Source organism: Schistocerca nitens, chromosome 5 (assembly GCF_023898315.1).
Source record: "Schistocerca nitens isolate TAMUIC-IGC-003100 chromosome 5, iqSchNite1.1, whole genome shotgun sequence".
NCBI lineage: Eukaryota > Metazoa > Arthropoda > Insecta > Orthoptera > Acrididae > Schistocerca > Schistocerca nitens.
Window position 1 is genome coordinate 365,524,436 of NC_064618.1, and position 23,331 is coordinate 365,547,766.

Consider the following 23,331-nt stretch of genomic DNA (forward strand, 5'->3'; position numbering starts at 1 on the left):
CGAGCTGCGTATCATATTTGCCGTCGAATCAGCGAAATGGTAGGGGTGTCACTGAACTTCCGTAATTCTGAGCATTTTCTGTGCCTCTTGCTGATGTTGTTGCACCTGAAGCATTTGCGTTCTACGCGTCAGTAACTCATTAATTTGATGGCTCTGAAACAGAACAAGCGTCGCCAGTGATTGTTCTCTATTGAGTGCCGTTTTTACACAAGTATTCAGCTACATTAAATAACAGAATGTGCACCGTAGCTACAGTATTTGAGGGTCTAATTCCTTACAAAACAAGAGTGAGAGAAAAAATTATTCTTTGCAATACGTCGCTGCATTATGAAAATAAGACAATAATTAAACGCTCTGATCCAATTGGTACGACGACTTTTTGCCCTCAGCTTTCTGAAAAAAAATAGTTCTTAGTGAATGACTCGTATCCTATTAGACCAGCTTGGTGTAACTCAGTTGCCATATTGGTACTTCTGAATCCCGTGCATGACTCAGTCCAATGGATATCTCAAACCAATCCTCGGCACCAGAAATGTCTGTAGAATTGGACGTGGATACGAGGTAGATATTTACGCTACAAACAAACAAAATGCATATAGTTTCATGGTCATATTTCATACACTTTTTTCCTTTATTGTTAGTTTTTAACCTTAACATAAAGGTAGGCAGGCAGCGACCTATCTACGCCGCTCTTCGGCCATAGAAAGACAGACATTAAACAGGAAGACATACAAACAAACATACATGGAGGATACAAACAGTAGACATACATATTAAAATAAAGAAAGGCGTTCACGGACGCACTGGTTGCATAAAAAAGTTCAGCACTATACACAAACTGAGACACTGAGTTGCACACGACAACGTAAGAGCACTGAAGGAGAGACACTGATGAACTGGTGGGAAGAGAAACACTAGCACAGGGGCTACGAACTTTGGCGCACTAACACACACTGTTTGCACGAAAAAGTCGGGGGCATGCCACAGGGAAGAGGGGAGGGGGGAGGATGCCAATGGGAGGGAAGAAGGGAGGGGGAGGGGAGAGGGTATGGATTGGGGGTGTGGAAGCCTGGGAAGGGGGAGAGGAGAGAGAGAGAGGAGAGGGGAGGAAGTGAGGAGGGAGAGGGGAAAAAGAGGGAGCCCTGGGGGGGGGAAACACAGGAGGAAGGGGAGGATCAAAACTGGTAGGAGGGGTAGATGGAGGGGACGAGGGCATCAACAGGGAGGGGGAGTTGGCGGAAGCCACCTTTGGCAAGGGTATGGAGTGTGGTAAGATGGAGAGCAGGTGGGATGCAGTAATACAGGAGTGGTAGCAGACAGGGGTGGGAAAGGATGGAAGAGACAAGCGGGTGAGGGGGATTAAGTTTACGGGAGGTGTAAAGGATCTCTATCCGTTAAAGGAAGAGGAGAAGGTGGGGGGAAGGAATTAAGTCATAGAGGATCCGCGTGGGGGATGGGAGGCAGATGCGATAGGTGAATCAGAGTGCATGGCATACCAGGATTTGAAGGGACTTGTAGAAGGTAGGAGGGGTGGAGATCCAGGCGGGATGGGCGTAACAGAGGGATTTATAAGTGTGGAGGACGCTGGAGGTGTCCAGACCCCATGTGCGGCCAGGAAGGAGACGGAAGGAAGGGGTGGTTTTGCCTACAATGTTTGTCTGGGTTGTGGAAGGATTGACCTTGAGCAACCACTGGTTACACCAAGTGGTGAACCGGTCAAGATGGGATTGGAGAAAGTTCTGTGAGAGTTGCGGGGGGGGGGGGGGGGGGGGCGAGGACATGGAAGGCAGTGTCATCGGCGTATTGGAGAAGGTGGATGGGGGGGTGATGGCCGCGGCATATATAGCCAAAGCTGGTGAAGACAATTACTTAATAGTTGCTTTTAGTAATGATGATAGTGGCGCAGACGTCCATGGCAGTCCTCCAAGATTCATCGTACCTCCGACGTGCCTTCTGCTGCATTTCTGGGTGCGCTAGCCCATAAAGGGGCACGAAAAGATACAGTTTTCACATCTGAGGTTGTAGTCATTTGCGGCGACCTCTGTCTTCAGATTTAGCACCACCCGTCCGTCTTATGGCGAGTTGATGGTGTCTCATGAGCGAGTACGGCGCGCACTGGTGGCCAGCGGACTACCATACTTGGCTGGATTCGGAGCGGCGAGCTGGTATGTTCGTGTGCGGTCGGCGTAATCACTACAGATTCCGCATATTGGCCCTCGTAGCAGACAGTGGCAGTTTACGGGAATTTATCGATTTTGCCCTTGAAAATACTTCATTTTTGGAAATTATTGTTCTTGTCCTCCACATCTATATCTACATATACTCCGCAAGCCACATAATGATGTGTGGCGGAGGGTACTTCTTGAACCACTGACTAATCACCCCCACCCTGTTCCGCTCTACATATGTGCGTGGGAAGAATGATTGTAGGTAATCCTCTGTATTGCCTGTAATTTTTCCAATTTTGTCGTCGTGGTCATTACGTGAGATGTATGTGGATGGAAGTAATATGCTGTCCGACTCTCCCTGGAACATGCCCTCTCGAAATATCGATAGTAAAACTCTCCGTAATGTACAACGCCTCTGTTTTCGCATCTGCCACTGGAATTTGTAGAGCGTCTGTGTAACTCTCTCGCGCCGACTTAACGATGCCGTGAAGAAACTTACCGTTCTTCATTGGATCTTTCTTATCTCTGCTATCAGTCATACCTCTCAAGGAACCCAAACTGATGAGCAATACCTAAGAGTCGGTCGAACAAGCTCCTTATAAGCCACTTCCTTCCTTGATGAATTATATTTCCTTAAGATTCTTCCTATGAATTCCTGTCCCACTATTTGTTAAGTGATCATTCCACTTAAGGTCACCCTGGGTAATTACTCCCAGATATTTTACGGTAGACACTGTTTCCAGCAGTTTCTCATCATTAAAGTACATGTGCAGTAGTTGCTTTCTTCTTCTATCTTTGACCAGTGGCCCCGCGGAGTGGCCGTGTTGTTTGAGGCGCCATGTCACGGACTGCACGGCCCCTCCCGCCGGAGGTTCGAGTCCTCCATTTGGCATGGGAGTGTGTGTTGTTCTTAGCATAAGTTAGTTTAAGCAGTGTGTAAGTCAAGGGACCGATGACCTCAACAGTTTGGTCCCTTAGGAATTCAAGCTCGTTTGAACATTGCCCGTTCAGCGTCAACTGCCAGAGCCTGCACCATTCATCAATGTTCTGCAGGTCGTTCTACAAATGGAAACACTCTTGTGGCGTTGCTGCTTTGTTATAGACAACAGCATCATCTGTGAACTGTCTTAAAGAGCATCCGACGCTTCCTACTAGATCATATATACACTTTTAAAACTATAACGGTTTTATCAAATTTCCTCGGAGTATTCCGGAAATTATCTTTACATCTGTAGATTTTGTTCCGTTAAGAGCGACGTATTGAGTACTGTCTGCAATGAAATCTTGAATCCAGTAGTGAATGTATATTAGTTTTAGTAAGTTTTACCTACGGTACACAGTAGTAGGCATAAGAGATAAAACAATCGTAACAGAAAAAGCAAGGCCAAGAACACCTTTAATCGTAATACCAGCAAAATATACAATTAGGTTTATTTGAGAGGCACTTGTCTCAAGCTGGTAAATGACATCAAGTGATGGCCATAGTAGTGAATAGCTGCAGCTCAAGTTCCGATTTGTATGTGTTTGAGCGTGTGTGTGTGTGTGTGTGTGTGTGTGTGCGCGTGCGCGTGCGTGTGTGCGCGTTTGGTGGGAGGAGATTCTAAGAGGTGAAGTGTGCATGAGGGTGTTCGCCAGGAAGGAAGAAATGGAGGCTGTTGGTGGATAGTCTTCATGTGGCACTGGGGACTCAACCCCCGCTTGAAAGGGTAGTTATTCTAACTGAAAATCCGAAACAGGTATTGCAGAGCAGAAAAGGTAAGTGCTAGCTAGTCGAGGGCCGCAAAGCAAGAGAGGGAAGCCACACCTCTGGCGCCACGTCACTCTTCGGCGCACCCCTATCTGACGAGGACGGTATACCAGGCCCACCTTAAGGCGTCCCCTCCCCCCCCCCCCATTTCAGCAATCCTACAATGATAACTCAGCACCACGTGCTGGAGAATAGTTCAAGGACACTACAGAAAAATAAATACAGTTCCACCACAGACGTAAGTGAAGAAGAAAACCACAGGGAACTGCAAGAAAAACCAAAAATTATTGAAAACTGTGAGTAAGCATTGAGTAAAAAGGTTAATTTTAAGTCAACAATAAGAGACTAAGACAAAAAAATTGTAATATAGAATCATGATGAGAATCTTTTTATTCCGTATCTATTGTAGAAATACAGAAAAAAGTACAACATTTATTACAAGCTAGTGAGCATTCTGCGAAAATAATTCTTTCGCAACCGGCAGTCAAGCTAAGGAATTTTTTGCGAACTGCGCTGATCAATTCTTCTCAGATAATCAGCCGACTAATACGTTCTTTTCGGAGTAGCGTTTCGACAAGTTTCTTACTTACGTTCTGGCGGTGCTCAAAGGATGACAAGTAAAAAACTTATCGAGTCGTCGCTCCGAAACGAACATATTACTCGGCTGATTTCCCGAGTACCCATTAGTAACAGCGTTTTATTTATTCGGTACCATGCAGAGATTTGCCATGCGTGGCTAGCTGCATGCCGCCAACACTGCCCCCACTAATCCTATACGCAACTAACAAAGTTATTTTATTCGAGCTCTTGTTGTAGTGTTTTAAGCAGATTCTCGTGTGGACAACACGAAGTACAGTGTTCAACAACTGCCATTATGGTCTTCAGTCCGAAGTTAGGTTTGAAGCACCTTTATACGCTAGTCCGTGCTATGCAAGCCTCTTCATCTCTGAATGACTACTGCAACTTACACCCATTTGGATTTGCTTACTATATTCGTCCCCCGGTGTTCTCCTTCTACTGTTTGTATCCCCCACACTTCCTACCATTACCAAGTCGATGGTTTCTGGAGCCTCAGGACGTACCCAATCAACCAATGCCATCTTTTAGGCAAGCCGTTCTATACTTTTCTTTTTCCACCAGTTCGATTCAGCAACTCCTCGTGAGTTATTCGATCTACCCATTCAATATCCAGCATTTTTCTATAGCATCACATTTCAAAAGATTCAATTTTCTTCTTGTCTCAACTGTTTATCGTCCATGTTCCACTTCAGTCCAATGCTACACACCAAAGAAATACCGTCACAAAACATTTCCTAACACTTAAAGTTATACGCAACGTCAATAAGTTTCTCTTTTTCGGAAACACTTTTCTTGCTATTGGCAGTCTGTATTTTCTATCATCCTCAGTTATTTAGCTGCCCATATACATTTAGTGTCTCATGGTCTAACCTAATTCCGCCAGCATCACCTGATTTAATTCAACCACATAACATTATCTTTGTTTGCCTATTATTGATGTTGACTGTATAACTGCTGTTAAGGTGCTATCTATTCCTTTTAATCTAACTGCCAAAGTTCTTTTCTGTGTCAGACAAGATACTAATGCCATCGACTGAGCTCAAAGAATTTTTTCTTCGCTAAACTGTAATTCCCATTCCAAATGTGTTAAGTGTTCGTAGCCTCCCCGCCAAAAGAGACAGGGCTCTGTCGTCGTAGCAGACTTGTAGACTTGAAAATTTATTCTTGTTTAACTCTGAAATGACTACACGCCAGACTTGGATAATTTTGTTCCCTACGGGACTTCCGTTTTGTTCATGCAGTTTGTACCATAAGACTGCGCTACCTATGGGGTTTAGACTTTTATAAAGTGTGTGTGTGTGTATGTAATGAACTTAGTGACAATCTAACCATTGTTCTATTTCAAGAAGTGACTTATTTTATGTTTTGTTTCAATTCGCATTGGAGTAGAAGTGCTATTAATCTTTGATAAATAAACTTGCTTGGCGCCAACAGCTTTCCAGCCATGCGACAAGAAGTCTGAAACATAAGAAAACTGCAGTGTGCAAGTGGAGCAGCATTTCCTGGTTAACTATATCTCAGGTGACAACCAGTGGGCGCTTTCGTTTTCCAATATATAGGCCTGGACATTTATCACCTGTTACAACTAAATCTGGAAACGAATCCCAATATCATCCCGTTTCACAAGTTAAAAGCTCTAAAGTGAACATGGTGCAGCCCAACACATGTTTTTTGGTTGCCACAAACTCCGAGGACACTCATGCAAAGAATGTATTGCCCACATGTAGGATTTATTTCGTGACAGCCTTTCCAGTGCACTAACTCCGAGTGCAAGCAATCATATGCTGCATCTTTCGTTAGAAATATGATTTTAGAGCATGTCCTGGGTGACAGAACTGATCTCTCGCAACTCAACGACCCAACTCTAGAAACTTGTATTCCCATCATCAAGGCATTCGAACAATATCTTCGGTTCTCGGCTCCCCTACAGAACCCCTCCCAAGTGTTTGCAATTCAGACCCTACAAAGTCCTCAAATCCAACTACAGATACCTGCCCAATCGGACTTAAAAACTGCAGGCAAAGGCACGGCACCCTGGCGCCGTGTCTGAAAGCTTCCTTACTGCAGTCAGTGTTTTATCGGTCGTCAGTGACACCCGTGACATTACTAGCGAGCAGACTGCACCTCTCGTGGGAAATTCAGACATGGAGCCGAAGTGTGCCACTCAGCTTTGAAGATGTCAGTCGACTGTGCCCACATTGATCCCTCAGATATGGATAGTATATAGAGCGGTCCATTGAAAGTGGCCGGGCCAAATATCTCACGGAATAAGAATCAAACGAAAAAACTACAAAGAACGAAACTCGTCTAGCTTGAAAGGGGAAACCAGATGGCGCTATGACTGCACCGCTAGGTGGCGCTGCCATAGGTCAAACGGATATCAAGTGCGTTTTTTAAATAGGAACCCCGATTTTTTTATTACATATTCGTGTAGGTCGTAAAGAAATATGAATGTTTTAGTTGCACCACTGTTTTCGCTTTGTGATAGATAGCGCTGTAATAGTCACAAACGTATAAGTACGTGGTATCACGTAACATTCCGCCAGTGCGGACAGTATTTGCTTCGTGTTAAAATGGACCGTTTACCAATAGCGGAAAAGGTCGATATCGTGTTGATGTGGGCTATTGTGGTCAAAATGCCCAACAGGCGTGTGCTATGTATGCTGTTCGGTATCCTGGACGACATCATACAAGTGTCCGGACTGTTCACCAGATAGTTACGTTATTTAAGGAAACAGGAAGTGTTCAGCCACATGTGAAACGTCAACCACGACCTGCAACAAATGATGATGCTCAAGTAAGTGTTTTAGCTGCTGTCGCGGCTAATCCGCACATCAGTAGCAGACAAATTGCGCGTGAATCGGGAATCTCAAAAACGTCGGTGTTGAGAATGCTACATCAACATCAGTTGCCCCTGTACCATATTTCTATGCATCAGGAATTGCATGGCGACGACTTTGAACGTCGTGTACAGTTCTGACGCTGGGCACAACATAAATTACGGGACGATGACAGATTTTTTGCACGCGTTATATTTAGCAACGAAGCGTCATTCACCAACAGCGGTAACGTAAACCGGCATAATATGCACTTTTGTCAACGGAAAATCAACGATGGCTGCGACAAGTGGAACATCAGTGACCTTGGCGGGTTAAGGTATGGTGCGGCATTATGGGAGGAAGGATAATTGGCCCCCATTTTATCGATGGCAATCTAAATGGTGCAATGTATGCTGATTTCCTACATAATGTTCTACCGATGTTACTACAAGATGTTTCACTACATCACAGAATGGCGATGTACTTCCAACATGATGGATATCCGGCACATAGCTCGCGTGCGGCTGAAGCGGTATTGAATAGCACATTTCATGACAGGTGGATTGATCGTCGAAGCACCATGGCCAGCACGTTCACCGGATCTGACGTCCCCGGATTTCTTTCTGTGGGGAAAGTTGAACGATATTTGCCATCGTGATCCACCGACAACGCCTGACAACATGCGTCAGCGCATTGTCAATGCATGTGCGAACATTACGGAAGGCGAACTACTCGCTGTTGAGAGGAATGTCGTTACGCGTATTTCCCAATTTATTGAGGTTGACGGACATCATTTGAGCATTTATTGCATTAATGTGGTATTTACAGGTAATCACGCTGTAACAGCATGCGTTCTCAGAAATGACAAGTTCACAAAGGTACATGTATCACATAGGAAAACCGAAATAAAATGTTCAAACATACCTACGTTCTGCATTTTAATTTAAAAGACCTACCTGTTACCAACTGTCCGCCTAAAATTGTGAGCCATATGTTTGGGACTGTTACAGCGCCATCTATCACAAAGCGAAAAAAGTGGTCCAACTAAAACATTCATATTTCTTTACGTACTACATGAGTATGTAATAAAAAATGGGCGTTCCTACTTAAAAAAAACGCAGTTAATATCCGTTTGACCAATGGCAGCGCTATCTAGCGGGCCATCCGCAGCGCCATCTGGTTTCCCCTTCAAGCTAGACAAATTTTGTTCTTCGTAGTTTTTTCGTTTGACGCTTATTTCGTGAGATATTTGGCCCGTTCACGGTCAATGGACCACCCTGTATATTCAATCTGTGTTCCCACACTCTGTCTGTCATTAACTGTAAAAATCAGTAGCATGCCCTTCTGCTTGCTGATAGATACAGCGTCTGCCGAGATAATTATCAATTGGGAATCATATTACAGCACGGACTATTCACGGCGCAAGTGCAGTATTGCTTGCACAACACCACGGCCAGGATTTTCGTGGTCTCTTAGGCATGGACATTTTTAATGCAATTGGATTAGAAATTCAAACTCTATCCCGCAGTCAAATGCCGAAGTGCAAACCAGTATCTCAAAGATTTATGTCAAAAATACATGTCCATATTTCCACAACCCTCTTCGGGTGTCAGAGACTTTTAAGTCCTCATAGCCCTCCTTCCGCCAGAAATGCCAAAGTTTTTAAGGCTAGAAGTATTCCTTTTGAACTCAGGGATAAGCCTATAAGTTGAGGGCTTTCCCATTCCAGTACTCAACAGACAACGGGCAACGCTCATTGTCACTGCAGAAAAACCAAAGGTGCCTTACGCATTTATGGAGATTTAAAGACAACCACCAATGCCCAGTCAATCACCGATGTGTATGCAATACCTGAGGCAGAGGACATCACAGCCATCTAACGCGCGGTAAAGCGTTTGGAAAAATTTACCTGAGGGAGACACACGTCCATCTGCCACTGGATGTTGAATCCCATTGCATCCGAGTCATCAACACTCCCTTTGGCTTGTTCCACTACAACAGACTTCCAGTTCGTACAGCCGATGCACCAGAAATATTCCAACAGTATCTGGAGAATTTAACTCATGATGTACCAGGGACAGCAAATCACTTAGACAGAATTCTCGTCATAGGCAAACATACCCATACCCTGGCCAACAACTTGGACCCTCCGTTCATGTTCCTCCTACAGGCCAATCCAAAATGTCATGTTGAATATCTCGTACACATTTTTAGTGCTTCTGCATCCACCATACATCTCAGTATATTGAGAACGTACAAAAGCTTCTCGCTCCAACCAATACTAGCCAGTTGAAATAGGTGTTGTGACAATCGAATTACTACAGAGAGTTTGTTCCCCACGCAGTTGCCATTGCCGACCCACTACACACCTACTGCAGAGAAACGTCCATTGACAATGGACACCGGCATGTGACAAAGCTTTCAGAGACCTAAAACAGCTCCTTCTCTACACCATGTGCCTCACAGCATATGATTCCATCAAATGGCTTATCCTGGCAGCAGATGCGTCAGACCATGAGGGAGGGGTCTAGGGGGGCTGTCCTCTCCCATGTGGCTGATGGGCTGGAATTCCTATTCGCTTTTCTGTCTGAAATCCTCGCTGTTGTACAGAGACACTACAGCCAGATTGAGAAAGAAGCAATACCCATCATTTCTGCCTTTAAAATATACCCTGATTATGTGCATGGTAAACACGTCACATTATTCACCGACAATAAATATTTGATTCCTCTTTTCAAGGCTTCAGCCAACATTCCAAACAAAACCCCGCGCTGCCCGTCAAGTTAAAGTTATGATATTCAGTATCTTTTCCCTTGGAAATTGTTGTGGAAGCAGCCATTACCAACCTCCCATTGTACGCCAACTTCATCGCAAGCAACGTTGTGCACTGGGGAGGCCCCAACGCTCATGTACATCCTCCGCCTTGTACGCCAAAGTTGGCTACCAGATCACGAACAGATTTGGCAGCTGGTGGTACAGGACTACCGGCGCCATCAGAAAGAGCTCTCAGCAGTCAACAACGTGCTGCTATTGCTAGGAGAAAGCGGTCACACCTGGGTAGTCATCCATGTATCTCTCCAGCAACATTTTTTGTCACTTCTTCACGTTTGGCACGGTGTTGTGGCGCACAATAAACATCTAGCCTGCCACCATGTCTTTATACACCGACTGTGTCACATGCACCGAGGGTGCCACATGGTCGGGCCTGTCCCCAGTGTGACGCCACATAGTCATGGCTTGTCATCATAGATGGCGCACCTAATAGCGACCATATTATGTTTCTGTCGTAGGTCATACAAAAAATACGATCCATCCGACTTAGCTATGTCCTGAGGCAACAGAAGCTGCAGATAACAGGGACTACATCCTGTTTCTGCATGACGTGAGACAAATAGCTCACAAACAAACAGTCACCTGCCTTCAGTTACCAACAGTTGCCGCAGTCATTCTGCAGTGTCGCAGTATACGCTACTGTAATGACCTTTATTAACGGATGCAGGACATATAATGTTACAGATCAGATAGTCGTCATTCACTGAGTTAGGTTGAGACCAGTCGAGATGTACCTGTTAGTGGGAAAGGTTGTATTAAATTGTCTGTCTTGGAAGGGGAAACTAAATAAAAGGTATCCACTGTGTGGGTACACAAGATAAGAAGGAATTTATGCAACAAGTTGTTAGAAGTATAGTGCTTCATACATAACTATGGCTGACGACCCTGGTCAATCCGCAATGAAGGCTGGCCGAGGTAATAGAAAAACTAAATCAGTTATTGCACGTTTATTTCACAAGAATCTACACACATGGATAAAAACTAAAGACAGTGAACATCTACAATGCAAAGTGACGAAACGCACAAGACGCAGTAGGCTGTCTCCGTTACGCCTACGCATAATACACGCTATAGGCTCACAAGGTACTGGGAAGTATGCTCTGAAGGCGTATTACCTGCAGAGATCGCGGCGGAATCAACTTTGAACGAATGGGCAGTAATAATTGGTTTACCTATGGGCAAGATGACTTGCTGTTAAGAGATCCATGGAAACTAATAAGTGCTCTTGGCAAGATAACAAGCAAGACATGGTAACATAAGACTCACTGCAATAAGAATCTACTCCGTAAAAGAGAAGGAACTGAACTAATGAAACTGAGAATAATGTCTAGGGCTTTGAACGGTAACTATCGAGGTCAGAAATTTTAATACTAAGTTGGCTGTGGAGTCCTAACGACTCCAAAACTGTGTTGTGTCTGGTAACGACTTTTTGTTGTTGTTTTGGAACATACACGTACTGAAAGACGTATAAGGGAACAAACATTATTTTTACAGCCAATTTAGAAGCAAAAATCTGTAACGAAAAACATTACAAGAGTACACATAGTCTTTCAGCTGTATTTTATTCCAAAAAAAAATCGAATACACGTTTGACAAACCCTGAACTAAGGGCATACATTTACTTCTGTAGCAAAACCGTAAAATATTGACAACGGTCCCTAAAAATGCACACAGAAACAGTTAATATTTGGGAGTCTCGTAGATTTGCAATGTACTCAACACAAAATTTTCGTCTTCACTTTCAGTAACCTGCATCTCATCTTCGACATCAGATTCATCGCTAGAATGTCCACTTGCTCTTTCGTGATCACGGAATAGCGTTTTCGATGTAATGTTGCTCTCGCGATCGCCATCTCGATGTGAACAGTCAAGATCACAGTCCTCAATCTCAGTACACTTCTTCAAAATTAGGATCAGTAGCGATAACGTTTTTTTGATTCGTGGGCATATTAACCCAACTGAAAATATTACACTAACTGTGTTGCAGAGTCCTGGGGATTCTAAGTTCGTTGTTTACAATGCTTGTCTTTATAACAGATTGCATAGGAAGGAAGTAAACAGGGCATGATTCCTGATCAACAAATAATAAAGTTGCTACAACTTCCTACTTTCCTGGAGTCCCAGAGACTCTGCAGCGCATGTTAAGGGTTAAACAAAATCTGACGTTATTTTGAAATTCCTAAAATTATCATGATTTAGTTGTAGCATAAATTTTCACTGTGACAGGGCAGTTGCTACTTTCAAGAACGCCACCTCAATATAGGAACACCCTTCTGTGGTACGGCGTTCCCATCGTGCTGCCTCTCTGTTGGTCGCCAAAGGTACCTGTGCAAGGCCTTATTATACACTCAAGAGCCAAAGAAACAGGTACACCCGCTTGTGAGGCTGGAGGTTCGAGTCCTCCCTCGGGCATGGGTGTGTGTGTTTGTCCTTAGCATAATTTAGATTAACTGGTGTGTAAGCTTAGGGACTGATGACCTTAGCAGTTAAGTCGCATAAGATTTTACACACATTTGAACATTTGACCAGGTACACCTGGCCAATATCGTGTAGGGTCCCGTGAGCAAGCAGAAGTGCCACAACACGACCTGGCGTGGACTCTACTAATGTCTGAAGTAGCGCAGGAGGGAATTGACACTAGGAATCCTGCAGGGCTGTCCACACATCCGTAAGAGTACGAAGGGGTGAGAATCTCTTCTGAACAGCGCGTTACAAGGCATCGCAGATATGCTCAATAATGCTAATTTCTGGGGAGTCTGGTGGCCGGCGGAAGTGTTTAAACTCAAAAGAGTGTTCCTGAAGCCACTCTCCAGCATTTCTGGACGTGTGGGGTGTCGCATTGTTCTGCTGTAATTGCCAAAGTCCGTCGGAATGCACAAGGGACATGAATGGATGTAGGTGATCAGACAGGATTCTTACGTACGCGTCACCAATCAGAGCCGTATATAGACGTATCAGGGATTCATACCACTCCAACTACACACGCCCCACACCATTACAGAGCCTCCACCCGCTTGAACAGTACCCTACTGACATGCAGGGTCAGAGGGTTCATGAGCGTGTCTCCATACCCGTACACGTCCATTCGCTCGATACAATTAGAAACGAAACTCGTCTGACCAGCCAGTACGTTTCCACTCATCAACGGGCCTAGGCAAGGGGTAAGGCATTGCGTCTTGAAAACATCAAGGGTACACGAGAGGGCCTTCGGCTCCGAAAACTCACATCGATGATGTTCCGTTGAATGTTTCGTACGCTGGCACTTGTCGATGGCCCAGCTTTGAAATCTGCGGGAGTTTGCTTTTCAGTCACCTTTGATCCCCTTCCTGCAGGATCTTCTTCCGGTCGCAGTGATGTTGGAGATTTGATGTTTTCCATGATTCCTGATATTCACGGTACACTCGTGAAATGGTAGTACGGGAGAATCCCCACTTCATCGCTACCTCGGAGATTCTGTGTCCCATTGCTCGTGCCGGTCGGAGTGGCCGTGCGGTTCTAGGCGTTACAGTCTGGAACCGCGCGACCGCTACGGCAGCAGGTTCGAATCCTGCCTCGGGCATGGAAGTGTGTGATGTCCTTAGGTTAGTTACGTTTAAGTAGTTCTAAGTTCTAGGGGACTGATGACCACAGATGTTAAGTCCCATAGTGCTCCGAGCCATTTTTTAACCATCGCTCGTGCGCCGACTATAACACCACGTTCGTAGTCACTTATATGTTGATAACTTACCATTGTAGCAGCAGTAACCGATCTTACAACTGAGCCAGCCACTTGCGAATAGAAGCTTTTGAAATGTGGTGCTACAGATGAATGCTGAAGATTAGATGGGTAATTCACATAACTAATGAGGAAGTATTGAATAGGATTGGGGAGAAGTTTGTGGCACAACTTGACTAGAAGAAGGGATCGGTTGGTAGGACATGTTCTGAGGCATCAAGGGATCACCAATTTAGTATTGGAGGGCAGCGTGGAGGGTAAAAATCGTAGAGGGAGCCCAAGAGATAAATACACTAAGCAGATTCAGAAGGATGTAGGTTGCGGTAGGTACTGGGAGATGAAGAGGCTTGCATAGGATAGAGTAGCATGGAGGGTTGCATCAAACCAGTCTCAGGACTGAAGACCACAACAACAACATACCCGCTTCTTTGGCGCTTCAGTGTACAACCCTTTTTGTTATAGGCCCTACTGATACTGACTTTTGTGACTGAGGAACGACGGAAGACGGATGAAATGATGAAGATTTTGAGGTGTGCACAAATTTATGGCACCGAATTCCCTAATTTGTTTCGTAAATATGGTTGCTGTTAAATGATAAAGAACAGAGTATGGTTGTTTCAGTTTTAATGAAATGGAAGTTGTCGAGGTAATAACGCAGCTGGGCCAATGCGGCGACGCGTGTACCGGACGGCGTTGACCCTGAGAGTCGCAGCAAGCCGTCCCGGGCGGTGCGTGCTGCCGGGCGGAGGCTACGGCGGCGGCGAGCGGCGGGTCGCGTGGCGGCCTCGCGCCGGTCGCGTGTGGCTCGCGGAGACGCGGGCTGCGCGCGCGCACGGTAAACAGGTAGCCCGGCCCGGCGGCCGCGTGGTGGGGGGACGCGGCGGCGGCGGGCGCGCGGCTGGCCGGGCTCAGTCTGAGCGTCGCGCAGTGCCGCGCCGGGCCGTCCGCACACAGCACGCTGCACGCGTCACAGCTCATTCACGCGACCCTACTGTGCGGGATCGATAGCGTCGTCGTCATCGTTGCCGCCGCCGCACAGCAAAGCACGTGTGCAGCAGTGCCGTACTACGGAAACGCCTCCCGGTCCTGCTCTCCCGTTCCCGCGCTGCGCCGCGCGGACGTCAGCTTCCAGTGCGACGTGCGCTCCAGCCGAGTGACTGTGCGTGTATTTTGTTGACGTTGGTTCAAGTGATACGTGGTGTAGCCTAACTGGTGATTGTTGCCGCGACGACTGTCAACACAACTGCGCCCTTCAGTCACCACTCCGCTTGAAGGTAAGAGTGCTCGCATTCTGTTTGACTGAGTGCCTCTGCAGGTAAATGCCTGACCGCATGACCAATAGCTTTGGATTGGTTCACCAGCCAGTCCTAAGAATCTTACCGCCTCCTTCACATTTGGCGATAATTTGTTAATGTGAAAACTGCCAAGTGCTTCGTGCGAAGCAGTCCACGTTAAACTATAGATCGCGCTCTTGTAGATGCAGCTATAGCCTTAGATTCAGTGCGGTCACCATATGAGTAGCCTACTCGTCGGCCTGTTCTGGCAGACCGCACGGTATCACTGTTGACGTTGTCCTACAAATAGATAACTGTAGGTCCCCACATAAGTGGCAGAAAGGTCGAATGACAGCTACTACATACAGTCTCCCGTAGGACCAGAGCTAATAACCTTCCACCGTTCACGTGTTGGATTCGCTACAACAGTCAGCCACGTACTGATTAAATTGTTTACGTGCCCGCAACAGAGTATTGGGAAGGGGCAGGCGGTAAGAGTATTGTCACGACGCATAACTGACGCCAGTGGCCCGAGAAATTGACAGGGAACGATGGGCAGTTAAAATAACCCAGGTGTACACAATACAACGGCGCGACCGGTGGAGGGTGGAAGCAGTGCGGTCTTCAAAATATAGACTTGATTGCAGCTTCACTTCATCGCCTCGTACCCTTGCGGTCCGCCCACGCAGTGTGGGGAGGAAAACGTGACGAGTGTTTGGAAGTGCGGTGTCCTCGCCACTCGGTGACGTCACAGGCGTCGCTTCCTCCCGCTCGTCGAGACACCCCCGGCGTCACGCGATCTCTTGGAAAAATGCGGCAAGTTCGGGAGGGCTGTGAGAGTGTCTGCTCCCCAGACGAGGGGAGCGTCGAGTAGTACGCTAGACAGGCACCGCGACTGTCCCGGCTCACGCATGCGCTCGATAACGCTGCCAAAATATCGCCAGCCTACCGCTGCCCGGACGCCAACCGTCGGCTGGGTGGCTGTTGCGTTGCCTCTGATGCTAGGCTACGCTGCGGCAGAACTCGATGGTCGTGTCTCTTTATAAACACTGTCACGGATTCAAGTTTGTTCCTGCACCTTCCCCCAATTTTACCCTCGAAACTTTCGTTGTGGTGACTGATTTGTCTGGCAGCTCGAGGTCTACGTTAGATTAGGTGACGAGCTGGCCATGACTTCGTCTAGAGTGTGACGATACTGCCCCCCTAACCCTCTTAAATCTTGCTAGTGGTGGCAGACCGACTTGTAGCGTATGGAAATTATTCCTGTAACAGAAAAGCCTCTGACTAGTATTTTTGTATACATACCTGTATTGTAGCGCTCATCGACAATGAAGCATCTGAGGAAGCACTAGACAGCTTTTCTCTTTCGTGAGCCTACTTTCGTAACATGCATCTGGGGATGCCCCACAAATCACCAACTGTACATAAATAATAAGCAAGCTGGTCACCTTTTACTCTCACGGTGTTCTCTAGTCGGCGTATTTGCAGAAATAATGATCAACACGGAACTTTTCTTTTTGTAATGCACAAGTTCCGTATTCCGCTTGACTCAAGATATGTTTCGGTACGCTTTGCCGTCATCAAAGAATCTTTCTGTTAAATATGCATAAAATTTTGTTTCAGACATGATAAATAATTAGGCCTATAATGTTACCTGTAAAGTGTAATCTACAGTTTTCTTTCTTACCTAATTTCTATTTTTCTTAGGTGTAGATAATTAATTCGATTATGGTGGGTAGATTGTCATGTACATGCCCAAGACCGTTTATGAAAGTATGCTAAAATTGACGAATATCCATCTTAAACAGTATCTTCTATCAATAAATTATCATTGCTACACAGACATCTTGGCAATACATTTTTCCATTTAAGGTGAAAATGTTTCACACGTGAGAACTATACAGCGTAAATAATACGCATATGATTTTAGTCACAATATATAAATTTTGTAACAGGCAGATGAGCAGTTTTGTAAATAAATAGTTCCGTCAGGTATCAGTACTCCGCAGTAGTGCGATAGACCATCGCCTCTTTTCTCGGCAGTGTCTAATTTTGGTAACAGATATTCTGGGCATTTTGGTTTGAAAAATGTTTCGTACTATAGCCTGTCTGTTAGGTGAAATAGTATTTGACAGTCTGAAAGACATGGAGACCTGCGTAGGTCAAGAAAACTTGAAGTTTTCATAAGACAAGAGTGATAATTGTCAGCGCTAGTTCACACATAAATTCGTAGGTTTTCTATGTGTTCCCCATATGACGTTTTCTCTTTCACTTATAGGAGCATCACATCTGAAACTATCTCGAGCGTATCTCCATGCGGGGCATCGCTATAATCGCTTTCACTGAACCAGCCAAGTGAAAGGACTAGGGTAGTTACTTACTTCTTGGGTGCTCCATTCGGTGCTGACTTCAGTTTTCCACTAGCCTACATTCTCTTCCATCCAGCTAAGGGAAATGCCACAATAACGTGCCTTCTGAATTTTCTCTTGTCTGCAATTCGTGTCTCCAAAGAACTGAAAGGTTTACGAACACCGTATCTGTCACATTGCAGGAGAGTCGAAACATGCAGTGGTAAAAATTAACTGTCAGCTCTTTACAAATTATTAAGTCTATTAACTACTCGTGGGACGGTGAGTGATTCCATTCATTAACATAAGGTCAGTGTGATATTATATGGTCCCACAAAAAATACCGGACAAACATGTCCATTTCCAGTTTTCCGTGATTTCGCTATAAGTATATGCCAGTTTACGTTTACTTACAGTCAGGCTACAAGTTTTTCTCTTGTATCTCATACTCTTGTAGGAGGCTGTGCGTCTACTTTTATACTTCCAATTCTCCTTTGTTCAAAAACCCTGTTGAAGCAGATAAAGAAAGATTATATATAACATTATGCAGTCTGAAGCGATCATGCAACAGTCGCTTGTGGGACGATGTAAAATTGGTCTTTTGTCCCATATATTGAACGAGGTGGCGCAGTGATTCAAAAATAGTAGACTCAAGTTGAAATCCATGTTCAGCTTTAATGACATTTCTTTTAGTTTTAGGATACACAGTAAGAAATTCTTTGAAAGGTCTCATCGTTACTCACCAAGACTCTACGTGTTAACATTTTGGCCTTGGTGGGAAAAAATAATTTTGTTCATAATTTAAGGTTTCCTAAACCAATAGTGGCGTAATCTGATACGTTCGCTTGAAATACACATTAATTTCCTCCTCCCGTAAAGGATGCTGATCCGTCTCCAATAATACGGACGTTGACGAGAAGTTAAAAATCTATCCTTCCTCCCTTTGGGGCTTGTAGGTGTAACTGCGATAATGCTGCCGTCTAAGCATCCACTGATGGCATAGGTAGAATCTCTTTTCACGCAGCCCTTAATGGAGGATACTTGGTTTGTTGGTAGACGTCCTTACTATCTCCAGTTTTCTGAATTTTCTTGTTGTGTTCATTTCGCGAGACGTATGTGACGGTAAGTAATATGTTGCCGGACTCTTCCCAGAATGTGCTCTCCATGAATTTCAATAGTAATTCCCTCTGTAATGCACACCGCCTCTGTTGTAGCGTCTGACACAAGTTTTTGAGCATTCCATAACACTTTTGTGAACACTAAACGATTCAGTGGCGAAACACGCTGCTCTTCGTTGAATCTTCTCTATCTTTTCTATTAATCCTACTAGGTAAGGGTCCCATAATGATGAGGAGTACTCAAGGATATGTCGGCAAGTGTTTTGTAAGCCGCTTCTTTCGTAGATGCGTTACAATTCCTTAAGATTTTTCCACTGAATGTCAGCCTGGCTTCTCTTTTTCCTACAACTTGTTTTACGTGTTCATTCCATTTTAGGGCGATCCGAATGGTTACTCATAGGCATTTTACGATAGTTAGTATTTTCAGTGATTTTTCGCCAGTAGAGTAAGAGTGCAATATTACATTTCTTCAGCTGTTTGTGTGCAGCAGTTTACATTTACTTATAGTCAGCGTAAACTGCCTGTGTCCGACCCAGTCATAGATCTTCTGTAGGTCTTCCTGGATTCGCTAAAGTATTCTGGCGTAGCTATCTCCTTACAGACAACCGAACAGCCTTATGGATCTCTTGACTTTATCCATTAGACTACATTATCCATTAGACCATTTATACACATTGTAAACGTTAATGGTCCTGTCGCAGTCCTGAAATTACCTTTACATCGGTCGATTTTGTTCTTCAAGAGCGACTTGTTGACTTGTATCGAAAAAAATGGCTCTGAGCACTATGGGACTTAACTTCTGAGGTCATCAGTCCCCTACAACTTAGAACTACTTAAACCTAACTAACCTAAGGACATCACACACATCCATACCCGAGGCAGGATTCGAACCTGCGACCGTAGCGGACTTGTATCGGCAAGGACCTCCTGGAGTTAGTCACAAATCTGATCCGATGATCGGTAAGATCGTATTCTCTTGACTAAGCGACAATGTGAAACTGGCATTACGCCTTTACGCTTCCAGCTTTTCAAAAGGAGCAGAAAATAATCATACAGGTTAAGAAGGCCGTAAATAATAAGTTACTCTCTCAAGGCCCATTTAAGTGAATAAGATTTTAATTTCATTGAGGCTAATTCTCTTAGGTTGGAGCCACCGTGAATGAGGGCTTAACAGTATCGAAAGATATTCGCAGAGTAAGCTGGTCGGCTTAGACCGTGAACACCAAAGCTCAGCCGTTACCGAGGGTCAGGGCACCGCTGAATGCGACAGCGGGCTGTGTGCGCTCGTGTCCCCCGAATGGCCCGCAGTGTGTAGCGTGTAGGCCGCATTCGCAGGCTGCCGAGCGCGCTTGGCTCCACGTTTAGGAGCCCGGAAGGCCGTGTGTTCCGGGCCAAGATCGATACACCGCACTAATACGTCAGGTTGATTAACTGCTCTTCCCAGGAGAGGCGCGTGCAGCCTGCCCGCCTTGAGCGGGTGCTGAATTACGGAACGCCTACACGCGCCACGGTGCGCCAGACTTGCACCTGCCAGCCATTCTTTCCTGGTCTTTTTTTTTTTTTTTTTTTTTGCCCCGTCTCCCTTTAATGAAATTCCGCTATCGATCTTAACAGACCCACATTCATTTCGCGTGTGGTTATACGGGTGTCACTGTGTTCTGTTCTGTGTCCACTGATTCTTCTTGATGTATCAACGACCTGTCACTAAAAATAATAAATCGTTCAGAGATTTTTTCCGTTTGCTTACAACGCGACGCTTGTCATTGTGAAATACGTGCGGTATAGTGCGGTACGAAAAACCGATTGTCGCTCAAGCAAGAAAAGGGAAATTTTACAGTAATGAGATTGTCGAATAATCAGTTAAGTTCAATATTTTAGAAACTTAGAGCTGTAGATATTGAAAGCATACTTGGAAGTGTGATATTAAGTTTCTTCTGAAGGAAATCTATGCTCCTTCACAAAGGAACTGAGCTTCTCAATGAATTTGTGTTAATGTAATACAATTTACTTTGAATGATCTTATCTTCCGAGCATATATTGATCAGTGTACGGCTAATCAGTTCTCTCTCATAACTTATGCATCAGTTCACCACATCTTATTAAACACTGGTATTTGACCTCAGTATTGGTATGAATGAAAATAGAAAACATCTCCTTCTCTTCAGACTTCATTTAAGGTATTGTTCATACATAATGAATGCATGGTGTAAAAGAGCTCTCCTTGAGACTGCATTAAACACTGAAAATTTTTATTGAAAGAACATAAAAGATTCGATGTGAAAAACGGTTGATGACTATCTTATGTATCCTAACTAACTCTGCACTATGATCGAGCAACAAATGCTTTCTCTGATAATGATGCACAGCTACTTAGGATTAATAGGATAGTGCTTTACAGTATTGGCCCTCCTCAGTGCAAGGAAGTTAGAATAATTAATAATTCCAATAAGGGATGAAATTTATATGAGACCAATTGCAGGAGTAAAATTGAATCTATTCCATGTTAAATTCATATCATTATTTCAAAATATCTTTCGCATAAGTTAATCAAAAAGACGTTAAACAGACATGTAAAATATATCTATCATTAGAGGGATTAAAGTACAGTGGGAAAAGAAACTGGAAATATGCCAGTTGACAAGAACAAATAGAGATTCTGAAGTAGTTGCACACGAAAAAACCTACTCATAATTACTAAGAAGAGTTGGTAAAAATCAAAGAACAGCACATTATGCCAGGAAACAGTAATTTCGACAACAGACTTAATGCTGCTGGAATGTAGTGACACGAGAGACAGAAGATAGAGCCACAGAATAGGATAACATCACTACTGAACTGAATTGAAGGATTGTAAATGATGAGTCACAGATAACAATAACCTTTTCTTAAATATGGTAGAATATACAGAAACACAGAACTCAAGAGAAAAATCACAGTAGAATGTTTCAACACCAGCTCTCATAAAATTCACAATCATCCGATCAACAGTTTCTCTTTCTAAAATTAAGAAAATTATATATTCACTCAAATTAACAGCTCATCTGGATATGATGGTATTTCCAATAGATGCTAAAGATTTGTTTCCATATAATAAGACCTGTCTTATTTAAATACACATTGCGCCGCTAACTCTAGGCATTTGTCAAGAGAGACTAAAATAAGCTGTTGTTAAAAACACCTCTATAAAAAAAGGTGATGTGTTCCAGAATGTGTCTCACCTGAACAACAGTAATATCCTCAGTGAATCACAGTTTGGATGTGGAAGAGTTTCTCTACGGAAAAGAGTTTCTCACCAATTTTTAAACGCGGTAAATAAGAAAACAGCGCATGGTGGTATTTTATATGACCTATCCTAAGCATTTGAATGCGTGAACCACAAAATTGTCTTCCATAAACTGAGGTTTTGTGGGGTTGAGGGTATACCCAACCAATGGATAATGTCATATATAACTAAAAGAATGCAGAAAATAGCATTTAGTAATTCAGTCAACGTAATCTGGGAACACAGTTCCGCCTGGGGAGAGGTCACGTATGGGCTTCCTCATGGCGCAATCTTAAGTCCGCTATTATTCCTCATACATGTAAACGACCTGCAGTCCAATATGCAAGAAGCAGATGACACCACTATTGTAATCACTCCTAGTAAACATACACAACATTAGAAATGGTACAGAAGTTCGTTAAAAGTATCACTGACTCTGCGAATAGTCCACCCTCCACAAAAAAAACCTGCAGTTCTACACATCTGTGGGGGGAGGAAATGATTAAATGACAGGCAATAAGATTCAAAAATTCGTAGGTGTCCACACTGATGAGAATTTAAACTCGGAAAAGCACATTTTGGAACTCCTTAAGCAATTTAGTTCAGACCGATTTGCACTTCATATCAGCTTAGTTCTTGACGAAAGACAAATCAATCAGTTGACATTTTTCATATTTTCATTCTGTTATGCCACATGGAACAATGTTCTGGGGTAATTCATATTTAAGAAAGAAAGATTTTATTGCTCAAAAACTGCTGTACGAATAATATGTGGTGATCACACACGATCATCTAGTAAACATCTGTTTCAGAAGTTAGGCATTCTAACTGCCTCTACACAATATATTTATTCCCTCGTGAAGTATGTTGTAAATAATCCATTACAGTTCAATAGGAAAAATGGTGTACATAATTCCGATACCAGAAGGAAAAAATGTCAATAATTACGCCACGTTAATGTTGCTCTTAGCACAGAGAGGTCCACAGTGCTGCAACCGAAATTTTTGATCACTTACCCAGTGATATACAATGTCTGACAGATAGCACAGTGAAATATCAAAATAAACCGAAAATGTTTCTCCTTGACAGTTCCTTCTATTCCGTAGAAGAGTTTCTATTACTGTAATATATAAAAGTTGGTGGTAGGAATTGCAAACTAACATCTGTGTGTCTTCTTAAAAAAATTAAATAAATTAAAATATTGTAAATGATTTGCAAATGATCAATCTGTACGCATATTTACAAATGAATTTTTGATGGGAATATAAAAAGACTTGTTCAACGTCATTACGATTCATCGGACAAATGATTCATGGAAAATGAACATAACTGGCGTCATTCAAATACGTTTAAAATATTCCATTCTCTACTGTCATTTGGAGAGAATCCCTCCAGGCTCAAGGCGACCAGACGCGCGTCACCACCTGCTGTTCGCTGTACTTTGGCATTAGTCATGCAGGAAACGCTGC

The 23,331-nt window shown here is 44.0% G+C and overlaps 1 protein-coding gene across 1 annotated transcript in view; it reads left to right on the top strand.

Annotated features, from left to right (window-relative positions):
- Window positions 1–14,787: 14,787 nt before the first annotated feature.
- Window positions 14,788–23,331, top strand: part of LOC126259233 (irregular chiasm C-roughest protein) — a 1,966,280-nt gene continuing 1,957,736 nt past the window's right edge. The window contains exon 1 of the mRNA XM_049955850.1: window positions 14,788–15,134. The gene's annotated coding sequence lies outside the window, so the exon portion shown is untranslated. The remainder of the gene's footprint in view (window positions 15,135–23,331) is intronic.